At 42.3% G+C, this 14,435-nt stretch overlaps 1 long non-coding RNA gene across 1 annotated transcript in view; it reads left to right on the top strand.

Annotated features, from left to right (window-relative positions):
* Positions 1–14,435, top strand: part of LOC139792692 (uncharacterized) — a 31,338-nt gene that overhangs the window by 15,021 nt on the left and 1,882 nt on the right. The gene's annotated exons all lie outside the window — the stretch shown is intronic.

The raw sequence follows: 14,435 nt of genomic DNA, 5'->3' as shown, positions 1-14,435 counted from the left end.
TGGCAAAAAAACAGCAGGGGACTGTATGTCAGTAGACTGTTGTTTTATGATTCAGTTGGCTTGACTGACTCAAATCAGGTTTTATGATACAACTGGCTCCTCAGTGTTTTATGATACTTTTCTCATCAAGTTCCATCTTTTCAGAAGACAGATGTGAAGTTGTGGGATTCGTGTCCTTTGCTATTATCAGAAGGAGATAATGAAATATTTTCAGTCTGGCAGCACCACTGGCTACTTTGGCTGTTGTTGTGCAGAATGAAATGGGGGACCTGGGAGTCTGGATTGACAAGAATCATAGAATCATAGAATCATAGAATCATAGAATCCTAGGGGTTGGAAGGGACCTCGAAAGATCATCTAGTCCAGCCCCCCCTGCCAGAGCAGGGCCACCTAGAGTACATCGCCTAGGAACGTGTCCAGGCGGGTTTTGAATGTCTCCAGTGAAGGAGACTCCACAACCCCCCTGGGCAGCCTGTTCCAGGGCTCTGTCACCCTTACAGTAAAAAAATTCTTTCTGATATTCAACTTGAACCTCCTATGCTCCAACTTACACCCATTACCCCTTGTCCTATCACTGGTCACCATAGAGAAAAGCCTAGCTCCATCTCCCTGACACTCACCCCTTACATATTTGAAAACATTGATGAGGTCACCCCTCAGTCTCCTTTTCTCCAAACTAAAGAGACCCAGCTCCCTCAGCCTTTCCTCATAAGGGAGATGCTCCACTCCCTTAATCATCTTAGTAGCTCTGCGCTGGACTCTTTCAAGCACTTCCCTGTCCTTCTTGAACTGAGGGGCCCAGAACTGGACACAATACTCCAGGTGCGGCCTCACCAATGCAGAATAGAGGGGGAGGAGAACCTCTCTTGACCTACTAACCACACCCTTTCTAATGCACCCCAGGATGCCATTGGCCTTCTTGGCCACAAGGGCACATTGCTGGCTCATGGTCATCCTCTTGTCTACCAGGACCCCCAGGTCTCTTTCACCTACACTGCTCTCCAGCAGGTCAGCCCCCAACCTATACTGGGACATCGTGTTGTTCTTCCCCAAATGCAAAACTCTACACTTCCCCTTGTTGAATTTCATCTTGTTCCTCCTTGCCCAACTCTCCAGCCTGTCTAAGTCTCTCTGAATGGCAGCACAGCCTTCTGGTGTGTCAGCCACTCCTCCCAGCTTAGTGTCGTCAGCAAACTTGCTGAGGGTACATTCTATACCCTCATCCAAGTCGTTGATGAATATATTGAACAACACCGGTCCCAGTACCGACCCCTGAGGGACTCCACTAGTCACGCCCCTCCAACCAGATTCTGCCCCATTGACTACAACTCTCTGACTCCTTCCTTTCAACCAGTTCCTGACCCACCTCACTACCTGATCACCAAACCCATACTTGATCAACTTATCTACAAGGATGCTGTGAGAGACGGTGTCAAATGCTTTACTGAAATCAAGATAAACCACATCTACCGCTCTTCCATCATCTATCCACCTAGTAATTTCCTCATAGAAGGCTATGAGGTTAGTCAAACATGATTTACCCTTGATAAAACCATGCTGACTGCTCTTGATGACCCCCATGTCCTTGATATGCCTGGAGATAGTGACAAGAACAAGTTGTTCCATCACCTTTCCAGGGATGGAGGTGAGGCTGACCGGTCTATAGTTACCCGGGTCCTCCTTCTTGCCCTTCTTGTAGACTGGAGTGACATTTGCTATCCTCCAGTCCTCAGGCACCTCTCCTGTTACCCATGACTTATTGAAGATGATGGAGAGTGGCCTAGCAATGACCTCCGCCAGCTCCCTCAGCACCCTTGGATGCATTCCATCTGGACCCATCGACTTATGGATGTCCAGATTACTCAGCTGATCCCTAACCCAATCCTCATCTACTATGTCAAACTCTTCATCTATCTTGACTACTTCTGGGGTTAAATGAATCTGGGGCTCATGCGGAAACCCTGCAGGAGTAAAGACAGAGGCAAAGAAGGCGTTCAGCACCTCTGCCTTCTTTATATCCTCTGTCACCAGGGCTCCCAGCTCATTCCTTAGTGGGCCAATATTGCCTCTTGTGTTAGTTTTGCTGGCTATGTATTTGAAAAAGCCCTTTCTATTATCCTTAACCCGACTTGCAAGGTTAAGTTCCAAGGAGGCCTTAGCTTTCCTAATTGCCTCCCTACATCCTCTGACAACAGTCCTATATTCCTCCCAAGTGACCAGCCCCCCCTTCCATGATCTGTAGATTTTCCTTTTCCACTTAAGTTTTCCCAGCAGTTCCTTTTTTAACCATGCTGGTCTCCTAGCTCCCTTACTAGATTTCCTAACCATAGGGATGCTCTGATCCTGTGCTTGCAAATAGTGGTTCTTGAATATTGACCAGCTATCTTGAGCCCCTTTATCTTCTAACACCTTGTCCCATGGGATTTCTCTTAACAGTCGATTGAGGAGGCCAAAGTTTGCCCTGTGGAAGTCCAGGGTTCTGGTCCTACTGGGTATTCTGTTCCTTCCACACAGGATCCTGAACTCTACCATCTCATGATCACTGCAGCCAAGGCTGCCATTGACCACCACTGCTTCAACAAGGCCCTCCTTGTTGGTTAGTACAAGATCCAGCAGCGCTCCTCTTCTAGTCGGCTTGTCCACCATTTGCATTAAGAAGTTATCATCAATGCACTGGAGGAACCTCCTAGACTGTGAAAAGCTGGCTGTGTGAGTCAACCAGCAGATATCGGGGTAGTTAAAATCTCCCATGAGGACTAGGGACTGAAGTTGTGAGGCTGCTTTCAGCTGCCTGTAGAAGGCCTCATCAACCTCCTCGCCTTGATCAGGAGGTCTGTAGTAGACCCCCACAACTGTATCGCCCACACCAGCCTGCCCCTTAATTCTTACCCACAGACTTTCAACTTGCCCCTCATCAGCCCCTGCACAAAACTCAACACATTCTAGTTGCTCTCTCACATAAAGAGCAACTCCACCACCTCTCTTCCCCGCCCTATCTTTCCGGAAAAGCACATAACCATCCATGGCCACATTCCAGTCATGTGACCTATCCCACCATGTCTCTGTTATTGCTACCAGATCATAACCCTTAGCCCGTACACTGACCTCTAACTCTTCTTGCTTATTCCCCATGCTGCGTGCATTAGCATACAGACATTTCAGGAAACAAACAGAGCACACTGGTGGGACTAAATCCTCCCTAGACCACCTGCCTTCGGGCCCCGGTTCGTCCTTCTTGTGTTTGTCCCTAACAGACCCAGTTTTCTCCCCTTCCCCCTTCACATCTAGTTTAAAGCTCTCTCAATGAGCCCTGCCAAGTCCTGCCCCAAAAGCCTCTTCCCCCTCTGGGACAGGTGCATCCCACCTGCCACCACCAGGCCAGGTGTCTCATATAGCATCCCGTGATCAAAAAAGCCAAAACCCTGTCTTTGGCACCAGTCTCTTAGCCACTCGTTGACCTGTAAACTCTTCCTATATACCTCCCCACCCATTCTTACAGGAGGGATGGAGGCAAACACTACTTGCGCTCCAGACCCCCTAACTAGCCGTCCCAGGGCTCTGAAGTCCCTCTTCATTGCCCTTACACTTCTTGTGATGATTTCATCACTGCCAACCTGAAAAATCAGCAGTGGATAGTAATCAGAGGAACCCACAAGATTGGGGAGTTTCCTTTTAACATCTCTAATCCGAGCCCCAGGGAGGCAACAGACCTCCCTGTGGGATGGGTCTGGTCGACAGATGGGCCCTTCTGTCCCCCTCAGAAGGGAGTCACCCACCACAACTACTCTCCTTTCCTTCTTGATTGAAGAAGTCCTAAGGACACGGGGTGTCTGACGAGTCCTAGGTGGTTCACTAGGTACAGGAGACCTTCTGGACAGATCGTCCTCTTGTCTGTCTTCTTCCTGATTTTCTGAGTCCAGGGCCTCATATCTGTTTTCTACGGGCACCTGGGGGGATGGTGGGGGTTGGGATGGAATTCTTCTGCCTTTCCAGTGGGGGACCTGTTTCCATTCTCCCCCATCCACCTGGTCTGCATCGGCTGCCTGATGGGAGGAGGGGCAGGGCTTCACCATCTCCTCCTGGATTTCTTTTGCAGTCGAGAGGGTGTGACTCCACCAGTCAATTTCCCTTTCGCACTCCCTAATACTTCTCAGTCTCTCCACCTCCTCCTTAAGCTCTGCCACCATGCTCAGCAAATCACTGACCTGCTCGCATCTAACACAGACCCCATTTTCGCTGTCCTCTGGTGCTAACACAAGACTTAAACACTCTGCGCAGCCAGATACCTGAACAGCTGCGTCCATCTTTTTGTTCCTCTTAAGGGGCTCCATCTGTGTGGACACACTCTTCTTCTCAACAGCAACAGTTTTTGCTTTTTTTGAAACCATCTCTAGCCGTGCCTCTCCCGCTTACTCTGCCTGCGCGAACTGCCTCGCTAACTGCCGCTTCACCTTCCTGTTTGCAAGAAGCTGATACACTGTGCAAAAAGGACAGTAGAAATGTTGAGGAAAAGGCCAGGTAGAAAAAACTTTTGGACAACTTTATTCATCTACCTGTCTGTAAGGGAAACAGGCAACTTTGTCTCAACTCTAAAAGAATTTGATGATTAAAAGCAGATAACCAATATGCCAAAAAGACATGTTGTGTGCATAAATGAATGTATTACATACATGTTTGGTATTTTACAAGAAGCTGAACATGAGCCAGCAGTGTGCCCAGGTAGCCAAGAAGGCCAATGGCATCCTGGCCTGTATCAGGAACAGCGTGGCCAGCAGGTCCAAGGAAGTGATTCTGCCCCTGTACTCAGCGCTGGTGAGGCCACAGCTCGAGTCCTGTGTCCAGTTCTGGGCCCCTCAGTTTAGGAAGGATATCGAGGTCCTGGAGCAGGTCCAAAGGAGGGCAACCAGGCTGGTGAAGGGACTCGAGCACAGATCCTATGAGGAGAGGCTGAGGGAGCTGGGGCTGTTCAGCCTGGAGAAGAGGAGGCTCAGGGGAGACCTCATCACTCTCTACAACTCCCTGAAAGGAGGGTGTAGCCAGGGGGGGGTTGGTCTCTTTTTCCCAGATGACTTTCAACAAGACAAGAGGACACAGTCTTAAGCTGTGCCAGGGGAGATTTAGGTTAGCTATTAGAAAGAATTTCTTTACGGAGAGGGTGATCAGGCAATGGAATGGGCTGCCCAGGGAAGTGGTGGATTCTCCATCCCTGGAGACGTTTAAAAAGAGACTGGATGTGGCACTCAGTGCCATGGGCTGGCAACCGCACCGGTAGGTCAAGGGTTGGACTTGATGATCTCTGAGGTCCCTTCCAACCCGGCTAATTCTATGATTCTATGATTCTATGATTGGCCATCACCAGCTCTATGCATGTGTTGTAGCTGTAAACATTTGGTTGTCTCTGGGTTGTATGCAGTGACAGTACACTTGTGGTGCTGTCCAGAAAAGAGGTGATGATGGACTAGTGGTGATGCATAACATAATGCTCAAATTTATGCAAATGCTGTGTTTCAGTAATTCAGGGAATGTTTGATTTTACAGCATGATCCCTGATCAGTTGTGAATTTCTAGTGCAGCTTTATGAAGAACTGAAACTTTTTATCAGTCATTTTGCTTATAGGCCACATCCTTTTACACTGTTTCACAGCTTCTTAAATAACCCATCTTTTAAAAATACGGATTTTCTGTGGCTTCTTGTTCATAAAAAGCCTCTTACCTTTTTTTGTCTGATCTGTCTTTTGTCTAACCAACAGTCAGTCTGTATTGTTCCCATGCCTTGGCCAGCTAAAAATAGCCATTAAAACTGTGATGATTCCAGCTCAAGTATTTTGAAAGAACCTGTATAATCTGCTCCTCTTTTCTTAATGTGAAAAAAAATCAGTATTATTTATAGCAGTATGTTTTTTTTTCAATGAACAGCCACAAAAGCATGTGAAAACTCAGTGAAAGCTACACAAGGACAAAACCTGGTCACCTGATAAGGAGTTGTGAAACTCCCCTCCTGCACACAGTTGTCTGAGGTGTTTGGGTTTGCAGCTCTGTGCTACCACAGCTGTGTTAGTTACTTGGTGTGTTACCAGCTTTTACATTCTGCATGTTGTCTGACTCTCAATCCATACACAGATGCATCTGCATATATTCACACTGCAGTGAGCAGAAGTCATCAAACCAAACTGATACACTGTGCAAAAAGGACAGTAGAAATGTTGAGGAAAAGGCCAGGTAGAAAAAACTTTTGGACAACTTTATTCATCTACCTGTCTGTAAGGGAAACAGGCAACTTTGTCTCAACTCTAAAAGAATTTGATGATTAAAAGCAGATAACCAATATGCCAAAAAGACATGTTGTGTGCATAAATGAATGTATTACATACATGTTTGGTATTCCATACCATATGTGAGATAAAATTCATATGCAGTTCTGTGAAATTGTTTGCTTTCTTTGGTTAATTCTTCCCATTCTTTCATACCTTAGTGTTTGATGATGGGGGTTCAAGTCTGTGACATATGTTCTTGACTTACAGTCTGTGGCTTTTAGAGTTACAAATGTTCATTTGCAAAAGCTATATGGAAATATGTATCATATGTAATACAAACATTGTACAGCATCCACGCTGTGTCAGCTCTGTTAACTAGATGCTGACGCTAGATTTATTGAAAGATGAGGCTTGAAAGTTAACTAAAACAAAAATATAGTCCTTCTCTCCAAGCACTTAGAAGTCCTCGTTTACCTCCCTTATAGAGCTCATTGAAATTGAGTATGTAACAGAATTATGGTATAATTATTTTTTCTAGAGAAAAATATTGCAGACAATTAAAAATGTGGTGAAATATGTTCTTTCAGGTTTTTTTTCTTCTTAGCTTATTTTTTTCTTCTTCAATGAACTAGAGAAGCCACTTTTTGCAACAGATATTTTGATACTTTCAAATACAAATTTTCACAAAATCACTGAATTTTCTGAAATGGAAACTTTTGGAAACATATTCTGAACCTTTTCCTCCAGTGATGTCAAATAAACACAGGCTATGCTCACTGTTATTTCTTACTGCCTATATTTAATAAATAGCTAAGGTTAAATCTTTCAAGATAATAGTGATTGTTCCGTGAGTTAGCAGGAGAGTATAATTGCTGTTGATACAATACATTCATAATTTATTGTGTTGCTGTATTACTTTATGGTTTTCTCTATAAACTATCATAAGGATTTAGTTCAGTTTTAATCAGAGAGCCAAAGCTAGAGTGAAGAATCTACAGAAAGCAAATTTTACCTCAGGTGAGCTAGTCCCCCTTGCATCCTTTTACAAGCATCAGAAAGGGGCTCCTTCTCACAGTAACTCAAGTCTCATGACCACAGAGCAACACAAGGGAGATTAATTTTCCTAGAGTCAAGTTAGACTTGTGATTTCAGTTTTCTCTAGTGGAGACAAGTTCTGCTTTGCACCAGACTACAGTATTCAGCACTGGTAAAATACGTGATAGAGAATTACAGTGTTTGGCATCATCAGATAGGGCTTTGCAGTACAGGGAGGACATATATCTTATTGTCTTTTTATTTTTATAAAAGGAAAAATACTTTAATCCATTCTTGTCATTTATCTTGATGCAACCCTAGATATAGAAAGTGATTCTGTATTTTGTATACTGAATATATAATCCCATTCTCATTTCTCACTCTCAAAGATATCTGGTGATCTCATGTGGAAAGTTCAGGGTGCTGTGTCATGGTGAACATATTTGGTTTCTTTGGAACTAGGCAACCCCAGCCTATTCCAAATAACAACATTTCTTACTAATAGGGTTTGTTTTAGAGTTTTGATAGTACTTGGCAGGTATGAAGAACTGTGTGTGCTAGATGATGGCCTAGTTAATTGTAGAATTTGGTTCTTTTTTTTGTTTTATTTTTTTCGATGAGCTGACTTGCAAATTCTTTCTCTTTTGTCAGAGTTTTTTTGAAGCGCCAGAAATCAAACTGGGGAGAAGCCTGGGATTTTAGTCTGTGATTTAGGTCTGGTAACAATCTCCTGTGTTGCAAAGATCCCACAGCTGTCCTGACTTCAGGAGTGTTTGAAAACACCTGCTAATGCACCTTATTAAACTCCTGTAGTCTGCAGACAAAATCACCAGACTCAGTCCAAAGTTCTCTGAAGGTATCTGGAGAGCTTTTAATTGCTTCACTGTGCTGTGGAAAAGGCCATTAGACCCTTTGAGAGGGAAACAGTTTTCAGTCAGTGTAAGATTGTCTGTGATTCTGTTTAAAACCTGTGACCAAATCCCTTCTTAAATTCAAACTTCAAGCTCCTTGTGGTGTTCTTCAGAGCTTCAAGATAAAGTTCCTTTTTCATTCTAACAATTTTAGAATGATCAGGAAGCTCCAGAAGTCCTTTTTCCTCTCCCTGTGCCAGGAGTTTCAGAGGGAGGAAGAGGATAAGCAAAGGAGCCTTCCTCAACAGTGGTAGAGGATGGTTCCTTTCTCAGGCAGTCCCAAACATATTCCCCTTTCTGGAGCCTGATGAAATGTTTATAAAAGGATTTTCTGAGTTCATGACCTATTTCAAAGCAAGTTCTGGATGCCAACACATTTTGTCATTGCTTATCTGTGGACAGTGGGCACCTGTTTCAGAGAAGGTTCCTCACCCAGGCCTCTCCAGTGGGTAGATCTGAGGTTCTGTCAGAATAAGGAAAGGTCTTGAATAAAAAAGAACAGCCCTGGATGAATCAGACAGAAACTTAGATGGAATGCAGATAAGGTCTTTGTGTTTTTTAGAAATTAGTATTATTTTCTGAACTTTCAAGCATGCTTATTGAAGTGGCACTGTTAAAAAGGAGCTTGTAGAAAATCCAGTTAATTCTGTAACTTTTAAGACTTCACAAGGCCGCATTTCATTTTAGTTTTACCAAAATATTGATAGAAGGGAGAACAATAGTTTGAAATTTAATTTTGAGTATATTTAATTAGATGACAGTCAGATCTTCCTATAATCACACAGGTTCAGGGAAATTTTTTACACAGCCAAAGTAGCAGGAAAGCATTGCATGCTCTTAAAGTGCAAAAGAATACGTAAGTATAGCCACCAGGTGTGTCTCTAAACTGTAAATCACACAGTTAAGAAGAATTTGTGTATACAGTTTTTTTCTTGATCATGAAAACCAAAGGATTCATGTATACTAATGTAGATTTCTTAAATAGAACCTCCTCCTTGTCAGTTCCAAAGGCTGCAATCTCCAAGAGACTTAAGGATGCTGTTGGACTACTGATTCCAATTCGTAAGCTGAAAGTAGCTGAAATTTTTTCTAGAGTTTGGAGCTTTTGCACAGTGTGGGAGATTGAGCAGTCCTTAGGGAACAAGATGCATGAGATCTGTGAAAAAGCAAGAGGTGAAATTTGATTATCTTGTCACAGATCATTGTATTTTTACTACCTTGGTGATTTAGCACCATGCTGTTGTCCTCCCCTTACCTTTCTTCAAAGCCAGGAGCCAAAATAATTTTTCAGTTTGGTACAAGAAAATCGTGAAAGGACTTGGATGACATTGTAATTAGGGCAGAAAGAGGCTTTGGAAAACTGCTGTCATTCTATGAGCCCACAGAAATACTCCATATTCTGACAGAGAGAATGAAAATTATCTAGAGCACCAAACGTGGCAGCTGGAAATTACTGAAAAAAACCCAAAACACACAAGATGGGGTAGGCTCACAGTGTTACTAGGAGTAAGAGAGGCAGCTGGAAGATTTAAAAGGGAAGACCTGAGAGCAGCTGAAAGATTGGAGCAGTCTGCTAGCAAGAGTGTCGGAGCTAAGTGGCTGTGTGTGATGAGAAAACATGACAAAATGATAAGAAAAACAGCTGGAGAAAAACAAATTTTCAAAGCCTGTGAAATGGATGGATATGCAAATTCTGCTAACACTCTCGAATGACTAAATTTTTTTTTTCTTTTTTTTTCTTTTTTCTCTCTGCTTTCATAAGTTCCTCTTGTTTTCACAAATGACCTCTTCCTGCACAATCTGCAAGAGTCCTTTTCTGGTGCCACCGCCTCCTTGATCTTTCTGGGTTTTGGTTGTTTCCTCCACAGAAAATAGGTGTCTCTGAACAATGCAGTTCACTTGTTAGCAGTCTCTTAAGCCACTATTTTAACAGTTTATCTTTCCATGTCCTGAAATTATCAAGACTTTCCCTGCTTATCATTCTAATGTGAAAACCCCTTGGTGGAATACCATTCTCTGTTAAGAAAATGCACTTGTAGCTGTTGTTTTTAATTGTTCCAAATCTCATTCTGGGTAGGACCTATTAGTTTTAGATGGTTTTGTATTCCAGAGGGCTAGCTGGAGGAGTTGGCAGTCTCTAGAATTTGGCAGGGTCTAAAATAAGCTTGTAATAACAACGTGGTGATTTTGGAAAGTAAACTCTAAAAATGCATGGTGGGGCAGATTTTCAAGGCTTTATGCATTACAACTGCACCTGTACTTTTGCATGTAGTTCCTTATATATATAGCTTATGTTTACTTTCATCTGATCACATATTTGAATCTAGCCTGGATGTGTGTATCAGTGATGTAAAGACGTATGCTAAGATCTGTATAACAAAAAATGTTTTTACCTTTGAACTTGTAGCTCTGCTGTTTTTCAGGTGTGAAAACAAAGAGATAGTATATGTTACTTTTCTGTAGTTCATAAGGAAAAAAGAACTTACGTAAAAAGAAGAGTACAGGAGATCTTAATATATTCTGTACCACCAAAACCTGAAATACAGCAACTTGAAAAGAGCAAACATGCTGTCTGCCTACTCTGAAGGTGTTTGCTAATGACCTTCAATGAACTAGAAAATATTAGAGAGCATAGTCTCAGCTTGAAGCCTGAGAGAAGAAAAAATAGCAGGCAGAGAGAAGGATACTAGGGAAGTGAAAGAGAGAATGAAGGTAATGAATTACTATTTTTCAACCACAACAAAACCCTAATCAGACAGCAAATTTTTGGTTGCTTTCATGCTGCCTGACCTACACTGTTATGTCCGGGAAGAGCAGCAGCAGCATTTTTGGAGGGCACAGAAGTAGACTCAGAGAATGGCAAAATACTAGAACAAAAAGGGGGAGAGGGTTTAAAAATGCAGGTTAAAAAAGATTTAATGAAAAACATTTATTATTATTATTGTTGTTGTTGTTGAAATATAACTCATTATGTAGTATTTACTCAATATTTTAAATACAGAAAATATGGATTCAGGTCAAAAGATTTACAATTCAGTCTGATAAACACCACATGAGACAAAGAGAGCTATAACATTTGCCAGGGGAAGTTACAAATATCTGGCATAGGGAAAACTAAGTGAGAAGAAATGCTCATTGTATCAATTACTGTTTATAAATAAAGCATTTAAATTAACTTTTCAGATACCTAAAAACATTTGACTGTGTATTTTAAAATAAGATTTTGTTTTGGAAACTCTTGAAATTATATTCCCCTAACAGGAACAATTAATGAAAAGCAAAAACTTACAAGAAATATATATAAGATGTAGTGTTGCACTTTTTATGCTTAAGTAAATTTCATCTTCCCTTCCTCATTTTATCCATGATATCAGCAGGCTAGGCAATTTATTTATTATTCTACAATCTCATATAAATAGAGATGGCCTCTGTTTTTTTGTTTGTTTTATTTTGTTTTAATACATTTATGAGAAATGAGTGCAAGTTGCACTTAACTTACCTGAAGAGAAGTGAGACAGTGAATTTGAGAAATAATGGAAGCACTATCCAGCTCCTTTTCAAGGCCTTTGATAGCTGAAAAGGTTCTGCCTTCTACATGCCCTGCTTTCCAACCTGTAGTTTAAGGTTTTTGATGTGGTTTTGCACCACCTGTTGATTTATCCCCCAAGAAGGCTGTCCATCTGTCTATGAGAAAGAAGAATTTCAGTTGCAGAAAGGACAGTTTGGCAAGTTATATTTTTTATTAAAATGAGGCAGCAGTGGAGAGACTAAACTATGCAGGACCTCCTACAACAGGAGCATGAACCTATAAATCCATCCAGGCTGCTGTGAAGTCTGCAAACTCAAAATACACCAAGGTGGCTCCATTGCTGGCATGGTTCCCCATATGCTGCTCTTTGAGTGACCTTACTCCATATTTTGCCTCAAAAAATCCCAGGGTGGTGTGTGTTCTACCACTTCTCAAAAATGAGAATGGCATGAGAGATATCACCACTGATTTTTTTTTTTTAGATTTTTGGGGAATAAGCTGAACACCACTTTAATATTTCTTTTCCCCTCTTCTCCTCTACACCAAGTCATTAGGGCATGGTCTCAAGTTGTGCTAGGGAAGGTTTAGGTTGGACATTAGAAAGAATTTCTTTATGGAGAGGGTGATCAGACATTGGAATGGGCTGCCCAGGGAAGTGGTGGATTCTCCATCCCTGGATGTGGCACTCAGTGCCATGGTCTGGTAACTGCAGTGGGAGTGGATCAAGGGTTGGACTTGATGATCTCAGAGGTCCCTTCCAACCCAGACGATTCTATGATTCTATGATTCTATGACTATCAGAAGAAGAACCAAACATGAACATTTACCTACACTTTTCTTCTTTCTAGCACAAAAACACTGAACAGCAGAATTATCTTTACATTCAACACACACAGGTGCTGGAGTATGTTCCCATACTGCACATTTTGGAGCAAGTCAGTGTTAATGCCCAGTAGAGCAAAGGACTGTTTGGAGCATTTATGTGCAGCTTGCTCTGCTCAGCCTCAAGGCCTTCCTTAGTTTTTCTCTGGGGTAGCCAAATGTTCTTCCAAACACAGGTAATCCTCTAAATACCAGGATCTGTGAATAGTGCAGTGAAATAGTTCTTTTCTTGAGATTATCACTGATTTAGGGATTGAAAGTTAGTACCTTTAAATCTTTTACCTATATGACGTACAGAACCTGAGACTTTGCAAGTAACCCTGCCTAGACTTAACAATATCCCACTGAGAAACAATTAGTTTTCTTGTTGGCATACATATGACTTTGTCCTCAGAAGTCACCGAATAGGCAATAGCTACACTCCTCAGCCAGTTAAGACCTGGAAGATCTGCTCTTAGCTTTTAAACTCCAGACAATGGTACTATGTCATACGAGCATTAAACACCACAGTAAATGTCAAGGATCCATGAAAACCTTTTGATGTTTGCAAGTAATAGCACTTCCACCACCACCAAGCAGACTGTACTTCTGACCCGTTTTGAGCAAACTCCTCTGGCCTTCAGCAGTTCTCTCAGGGTAAAAATTTGTGCAGATCTTCTGTTTTCAATCTGGGCCCTGGCTTCAGTCCCTGAGTATCAAGCTCATCTTGGTTGTACCCAAAGCTTGCTATTCTTCTGTTTCTGCAGCAATGGCTGTGGCAGTTGGAGATGAAGTAATAAAATATCAATAATAGAGTGCAGCCACATTTCAAATAAACTGTATCTTAAATGCAGTAGAAGACAGAGGAGAGACAATGTCTGGGTGTCCCTAGTACTGACATTCCCTGAGTTTAGGGAGGTCAGATTCCTTCAGGCTCCTTCACACTGTACTCTGCCAAGCTGCATTTGTAGAGAATTGCTGCCAAGCACCACTGCCATCGTCAGGATCAGACCAAGGCTCTCCATATGGTTTGCATTACACTGAAGACAAGATGATACAAGATCTTTGAAGTCAGCTTTGTTCTTTGAAGTCACAGTGGGCACCACAACTTTCTTCCAGTGAAAGATGCTACAGTGCTGCTTGCTTTGTCCTTTTCCTTGCCTTTATTAAGCAGAACCAAAGCATTCACACAAGAAAGCCTTTCAGCTGTGGTGTGTCCCTCTCCAGCCCTTGCTCAGCTGAGCTACCGCAGCCGTGTCAGCTCCCTTCTGACACTGTCCCTCTCTGAAATCTGACGGGCACACTTATTTTCACACTCAGTCCCTGCTCTCTGAGCTTTACATTAGAATCTGATTTCTTTTGGCAAGATCCCATGTGTTGTTAGAATAGGAAGTAAAATTCTGTTCTTGATAAGGTCAGAGGAAAACCAGTTTGGAGATACAGTAGTGTCTGTGGAACCGGTGACATTTACAGAAGAACAAAGCCTGGAGATCGTTGTCCTCTCACGTGAAATATAAATTCTGATGGTACTCAGGTTAGTGAAAGGATGCACTTTACAGAAAATGAGGAAAGAGCTTACTTGATAAAGTAGTTCACTAATGGAAGAAAGCCAGACTGATGAAAATCAGGGAAGAGTAATGCTTAAACCTGCATACTGTGATATTCAAGACTGGGTTTATGAAGACCACATTTTCCTTATATAGTCTTCGTCACACATTTGTGCCAAGGAATGCACTCTACCCCATAATGGCATGTTGGAAAAAAAATTGTGGACTTACTGCACTAATGGGCTACTTAACCTTGTCCACAGGGAGGAAGAGATCATAGACAAAGGGAATAGCCCAC

This window comes from Heliangelus exortis, chromosome 2, assembly GCF_036169615.1.
Source record: "Heliangelus exortis chromosome 2, bHelExo1.hap1, whole genome shotgun sequence".
NCBI lineage: Eukaryota > Metazoa > Chordata > Aves > Apodiformes > Trochilidae > Heliangelus > Heliangelus exortis.
This window is presented reverse-complemented; position numbering and strand designations above follow the sequence as displayed.